Below are 6820 nucleotides of genomic sequence, written 5' to 3'. Positions count from 1 at the left end.
TAAGACCAGAATGCTGCACGTTTCATTATGTTTTCCTTTTACTCCATTTACACTTTGAAATCTTCAGTTTAGCTCTCTTCATCTTCTTTGATTTAGCTTTAGGTCCTCTACATCTAAGTGTCCTCAGTGTCTCTTCTGACATCTATTTTTGGTCTTTCTGTATACAATGTTCTCTGGAGGCCTAGTGGCAAGATGCTGTGCTGCAATCCAGAAAGCACATTGTTCAAAGCCACCAGCTGCTCTTCCTAGTGGGGGATTAACTACTTAAAAACATGCTGGAGGGTCAGCTATGGGTTGGTTCTAACTCTACAGTAAACAACAACATTACCCATGTATTCACACAATTTTTATAGTTCAGTCCTTACAACGTTACTTGATCAATTTTGACTGTGGATAGGCACTGAAGCAATTTAGGTTCTCTTTCATTGCCACTGTTGCAAATGTGACTCTAAATATCCTTGTAATCTAAATTTTGTCACAAATCTCGTTATTGAAAAAGAGATAACTAAATATATAAGGGTGAACTTGATGTCTTTAGAGAGTTCGAGGTGAGAAACCAAAAGTTTAAATTGCAGATATTAAAAATTGAGATAGCCTATAGGGTTGTTGGAATTGGGTTTGCCCGTTTCCATATTTCTGTCCAAAGGTGGAGCAGAAGTAATTTGCTTGCAACAACATTAGATGACCTTGAGGGCTAAAGCCGCTAGCGGACTCTGTGCAAAACGGTCCCAAGTGGATAGCACCTAGCAAACCCCACGTAGCAAAGCTGCATCAGCAGCACCCCTGACCACCCGCTCGAGCCCTGATTTGGAATCTCGGGAGGTCTTGCTCCCGACCTCCAGTGGCAGCCGAGGACCACTGCATCCTTTTCCAAGAGATAGAAGGTCCCGCTCGCCTTTCGGCCGCCAGCACCCGCCTCGCGTTCCCTGCGAGACCTCAGGCTCTCACCTCCTCACGGGTTTCTTCCTCCGCCGCCGTGGCAACTACGGACGCTGGAAGTGAACAGCCGCCACCACCCACGGGCGTGCAGCCAATGGCCATCGCGCTGGCTTCAGGGGCGACCTCCGCTGCCGTGGTAACTGTTGACGCTACAAGTGACGCCACCACCCACAGGCGCGCAGCCAATGGCTTCCGGGAGCGAGCTCCGCCCTCCTCTCGGCCACTCGGCACCACCTCCAGCGCCGGGTCCTAGACCTCAGCGAGGTGTCCGAGGATGTGCCTGCACCGGGGATGAGAAGTTCCATTCAGAAAGAGAAAGAATAAATCAGACTCCACCGCAAAACAGGCATTAGTCACCTGGAACACACGCAGAGCAGGACGTCGAGGCGCTGGCTTGGAGGCGGGTCAGGCGTGGCTTGGCCACCTCAAATAAAAGATGAGGCAAACTGCCTGCGACGCTATGAAGAAGGCCCCTGGCTCCGAGCCTCGCTGTTCTCGCTCTGTCCTGGTTCTCCTCGCAATTCCTCATTCCCGGTTATTCTCTCTTTGATGATCCGGGATCAGTTCCCTCATGGCTGAGGTGAAGGTGAAGGTGCAGCCGCCCGACGCGGATCCGGTGGAAATAGAAAACAGGTGAGCTGAAAATCACGAGCTTGCGAATTGCGAGGTTCTGAGTCCCTCTCTTCTTAAGACCCGGAGAGCATTTAAGGTTGAAACTAATTGACAGTTTTGTGTAAGCTACTTTGTTCTGATGCAGTTTGCGAAGATGTAATGACCCCCCCTTCTGTTGACTATAAAGCTGCCTTTCAAAGAGCAAGAACTTTTCTCCCACTAAGAATGACCAAGTGGAAAACTAGAATTTCCCCCCCTCACACACACAAACGGTGTTGTTATGTGCCATCGAGTCGCTTGCGACTCATGGCGACCCTATGTACAAGAGCCCTAAACTCCGTTCTATCCTGTGCCAACCTCACCATCTCAAAAGGACTTATTCCCACCACTCCAGTCACAAAATCGATCCATCTCATCGAAAGTCTTCCTCTCCTTCGCCGTCCCTCCACTCTGCCAAACATGATGTCCCTCTCCAAGGACCAGTCCCTCCTTGCAACATGCCCAAAGTATGTCAGATGAAGCTTCAGAATCCAAGGAGCATTCTGGCTTCACCTTCTCCAGCTCAAACCTGTTTGTTCTCCTAGCAGTCCATGATATATTCAACACTCTTCTCCAGCACCACAGCTCTAAGGCATCAATTCTCTTTTTATCATCCCTATTCCCCCATCCAACTCTACGATGCATAGCACATAATTGCAAAGACTATAGCCTGCATCAGGTGCACCTTAGTCTTCAGTCTGACGTCGTTCCTCTTCATTACTCTTGAGAGGTGCCTCACAGCTAACTTTCCCAATGCAATTCATCACCTGATTTCCAGGCTGCTGTTACCAAGAGTGTTGACTGCGGAACCAAGTAAACTAAAACTGTTAACTATCTCCATCTCTTCACCATCCATACTGATGCTGCCAATTGACCCAGTGGTGAGAATCTTTGTTTTCTTGATTTTGAGTTTCAATCCATATAGGAGGCTGCAGTCTTTGACCTTCTGCAGCAAGCGCTTCAGGTCCTCCTCAGTTTCAGCAAGCAAGGTTGTATCATCTGCATAATGCAGGTTGTTGATGACTCTTCTACCAATCCTGATACCACATTCCTCCTCGTACAGCCCAGCGACTCGGATGATCTGTTCTGCACGCAGATTGAAAAGGTATGGAGTGAGAATACATCCCTGATGGACACCCTTCTTGATTTTGAACTATGTAGTGTCTCCTTGCTCTGTTCTGACGACTGCCTCTTGGTCCGAGTATAGGTTTCGCATTAGCACAATCAAATGTTCTGGGATTCCCATTCTTCTCAGAGTCAGCCGTAGTTTGTTGTGATCCACACAGTCAAAAGCCTTTGCATAGTCAGTGAAGCCAGATAGACATTCTTCTGGTATTCTTTGCTTTTTTGCCATGATCCATCTAATATTAACTATAATATCTCTAGTACCACGACCTCTTCTAAATTCAGCCTGCACATCTGGCAGTTCTCTGTTGACATTTTGTCCCAGACATTTTTGGATAATTTTCAGCAGAATCTTGTTTGCATGTGATATTAATGATATTGTTCGATAATTTCTGCACTCTATTGGGTCACCTTTCTTTGGAATGGGAACAAATATCAATCTTTTCTAGACAGTCAACTTGCTGGCTGTTCTCCAGATTTCTTGGCACGACTTAGTGAGCACCCAGGGCAGTGTCTGTTTGTTGAAATATATCAATTGGTATGCTGTCAACTCCTGGAGCCTTGTTTTTTGCCAATTTCTTAAGAGCAACTTTTATTTGCTTCATCACCATAGGCTCATATGTTATTTCATGAGATTACTCTGTGTCAGCCCATTCCTTCTGATACAGTGACTCTGTGTACTCCTTCCAACTTCTCTTGATACTTCCTGGATCATTTAACATTCTACCTAAAGTATCCTTAAGTATTGTCACTCATGGCTTGAATTTGTTTTTCAACTCCTTCAGCTTAAGTAGTGCTGAGTGAGTTCAGCCCTTTTGATTTTCTGACACCAGATCTCAGCACAAACAGTATTTCTTCTTAAAAGAGAAAAGAAATGCTTCCGTAAGGTAGACACAGTGACAGGTGAAAACCCACAGCAGCTAAAAAAAAAAGCCCAAACAAAAATACACACACATACACATACACACAACAAAACCCTGAGCATAAAAAATTGCAGGGTTATCCAAGCAAATATATGCACACCCATGTTTATCATAGCTTTGTTCACAATAGCAAGGAGTTGGAAACAACCCAATTGCCCATCAACAAACGAATGGATAGAGAAGCTGTGTGGTATATTCACACAATGGAATACTATGCTGCATTGAAAAACAAGGAACTCATGCAATATTATTCAAAATGGGTTACCCTGGAGGACATTATGCTGAGTGAAATATCTCCGTGGTAAAAGGGCAAATACTGCATGGTGCCCTGCTGTAAAATGGGACTGATATCAGGGTTGGGGTAAGACTGAGAAAAACTGGATAAGTTGTGTATAATGCACTGAAACAGATGAGTGAGAGAATAATTTAAAAGCAATGTATGATAGGGTATTATAGTTATCACAAGAGTCCACAATTAAGGTTGCATAGTGTAATGTACTGCAGGCGGTGGGAGGGGTGTGGGGGTATTGTGCACCAGGGACGGAGTTTTACTTTTCAAAGAGGAGCAAACTGGAGGGAGGGGAGGGTTGGGTGGGGAGAGAAGTGCAGCAATGAATGAATGGAAATCCAAAATCTCTGTAAATGTTCATTAAAATTATTAAAATTTAAAAAATTAATAAATTGCAGGGTTATAAAAGGGATTTAGGTAGGCCGGGGTTTCACATTTATTCATAAAGGCAGGTATTTAAATGCATAGACATGTAGTCTTTCATGATGGAATCTTCTGTAGAGGCCTCTGAGTTAAGAGGTATCACTTATTATGGATAGGGGTTCATGCACCACAGTGGTGTCCTCTGGTTCAAATCCTTTCCTAAGTAGTTAGTCTGTTCAAAACAGGTCAACATTCTGCTGTGAAACATTTGAGCACATGCTCTAGAAAATTGGTTGACATTTCTTAAGGCAAGATAGGATATTCAAAGGCAGAATCTGATTAGTCCCTTAGATAAGGTCATTCTCCAGGATGTGTGGTTTCAGGGAGAGAAAAGCAGGGGGAAACTATTGTGCCTCCATGCCCCGCCCTCCTGCACCTGTTTACTTAACTCTTTTGGGAGTTAACCCTTGGATCATGAATTTTCTTCCTTCATTAAGGTGATCAGAACCAGACCTTCATTTTTCCTGGACTACATATGGATACCTGTACCACCCTATTAATGAAACACCCCAAACAGATAATTTGATAGGAGTTAGTTGTAATTTGTAATGACTGAAGCAGTATTGAATTGAGGATTTTAGGGAACCTAGATGTGCCAAGAAATCTGGAGGACAACCACCTGGCCAACTTACCGGAAGAGATCCATGTTTATTCCCATTCCAAAGAAAGGAGACCTAACAGAATGCAGAAATTATCAAACAGTATCATTAATATCACATACAAGTAAAATTCTGCTGAAAATTATCCCAAAATGACTGGAACAGCATATCAACAGAGAACTGCCTAAAGTGCAGGCTGGGTTTAGAAGAGGCCATACATAGTACTTGGGCTATTATAGCTAATGTTAGATCAATCTTGGCTAAAAGCAGAGAGCACCAGAGGAATGTCTATCTGTGTTTCATTGACTGTGCAAAGGCATTTTACTGTGTGGATCATAACAAAATGTGATGTAACTCTGAGAAGAATGGAAATTCCAAAACACTTGATTGTGCTTATGTAAAACCTATACTCGTACCAGGAGGCAGTCATCAGAACAGAGCAAGGAAACACTGCAGAAAATTGTACACCAGGGATGTGTCCTATCTCCATACCTTTTGAATCTATATTCAGAAGAGATCACCCAGGAGGCTTGAATGTATGAGGAGAAATGTGGCATCAGGAGACGCATCAACAACGTGTTGTAAACAGATGAAACAACCTTGCTTGCTGAAATTGAGGAGAACCTGAAGCACTTGCTACAAAAGGTCAAGGATTGCAGCATTAAATATGGGTTGAAGCTCAACATCAAGAAAACAATGATCCTCACCTCTGGGCCCACTGGCAGCTTCATGTTAGATAGTGAAGAGATTGAGATTGGTAACGACTTTAGTTTGCTTGTCTGCACAATCAACACTCTTAGTACCAGCAGCCAGGAAATCGAAAGATGAATTGCACTGAGAAAGTCCGCCGTCAGGGAAATCTCCAAAATAATGAAGAGCAATGATGTTAGCCTGGAGACAAAGGTGTACCTGATCCAAGCCATGGCCGTTTTATGTGCTGTGCATCAGAAAGCTGGACAATGACCAGGGATGATAGAATTGATGCCTTTTAAAAAAAAAACACCAAACACACACTAGTTTACTGAAAATCAAGATTTTCATTAATTTATTATTACACCTTTACCCCCTCTCCCGACCCTCCGCCTTCTCCAGTTCACTTTTTTTAAAAAAAAATTATTGTTTTATAATTACCTCCTTTCTCCCTGTAGTCCTGCTTTTAATATACCTATTATTCTGCAGTGTTGTACATATATAATAATCATATATTAGTTTTAAGCAGTTCTTCATCTGTTCCAATGCATTGTCTGTTATCTATCCACTCTATTCTCCTCCCAGCCCCCATATCAGACCTGCTTTATAACAGTGGTGCTATGCAATATTTGTCCTTATGTGGCTGAATTATTTCACTCAGCATAAGTTTCTCCAGGGTCACCCATATTGTGTACTGTATTATGAGTTCATTGATTTCAGTGCTGCATAGTATTCCATTGTATGAATATGCTGTGGTTTTTCTATACAAATGTCTGTTGATGGGCATATGGATTGCTATTGTAATTAATACAGCAGTAAACATCTGTGTAAATATATCTGTTCGGATGGCAGTTCTGGTTCCTTTAGGGTATATTCCCAGTAGTGGAATAGATGGATCAAATGGTAATTCTAATTCCAACTTTTCAAGAAAGGGCTAAACTGCTTTCCCTAGTGATTGCACCATTTAACACTCTCCCTAGCAGAAGTCCAGGCTGGGTTTAGAAGGGGTCGTGGTACTAGGGATATTGTAGCTGATGTTAGATGAATCTTAGCTGAAAGCAGAGAGTACCAGAAGAATGTCTATCTGTATTTCATTGATTATGCAAAGGCATTTGACTGTGTGGATCATAACAAACTGTGGCTGACTCTCAGAAGAATGGGAATCACAGAACATTTAATCG

The 6820-nt window shown here is 43.1% G+C and overlaps 1 pseudogene; it reads left to right on the top strand.

Moving 5' to 3' along the window:
- The first annotated feature begins 1510 nt into the window (after positions 1-1510).
- Positions 1511-6820, top strand: part of LOC102867701 — a 29499-nt pseudogene continuing 24189 nt past the window's right edge.

Source organism: Elephantulus edwardii, unplaced genomic scaffold (genome assembly GCF_000299155.1).
Source record: "Elephantulus edwardii isolate Elephantulus edwardi_28Jun2011 unplaced genomic scaffold, EleEdw1.0 scaffold00416, whole genome shotgun sequence".
Classification (NCBI taxonomy): Eukaryota; Metazoa; Chordata; class Mammalia; order Macroscelidea; family Macroscelididae; genus Elephantulus; species Elephantulus edwardii.
This window is presented reverse-complemented; position numbering and strand designations above follow the sequence as displayed.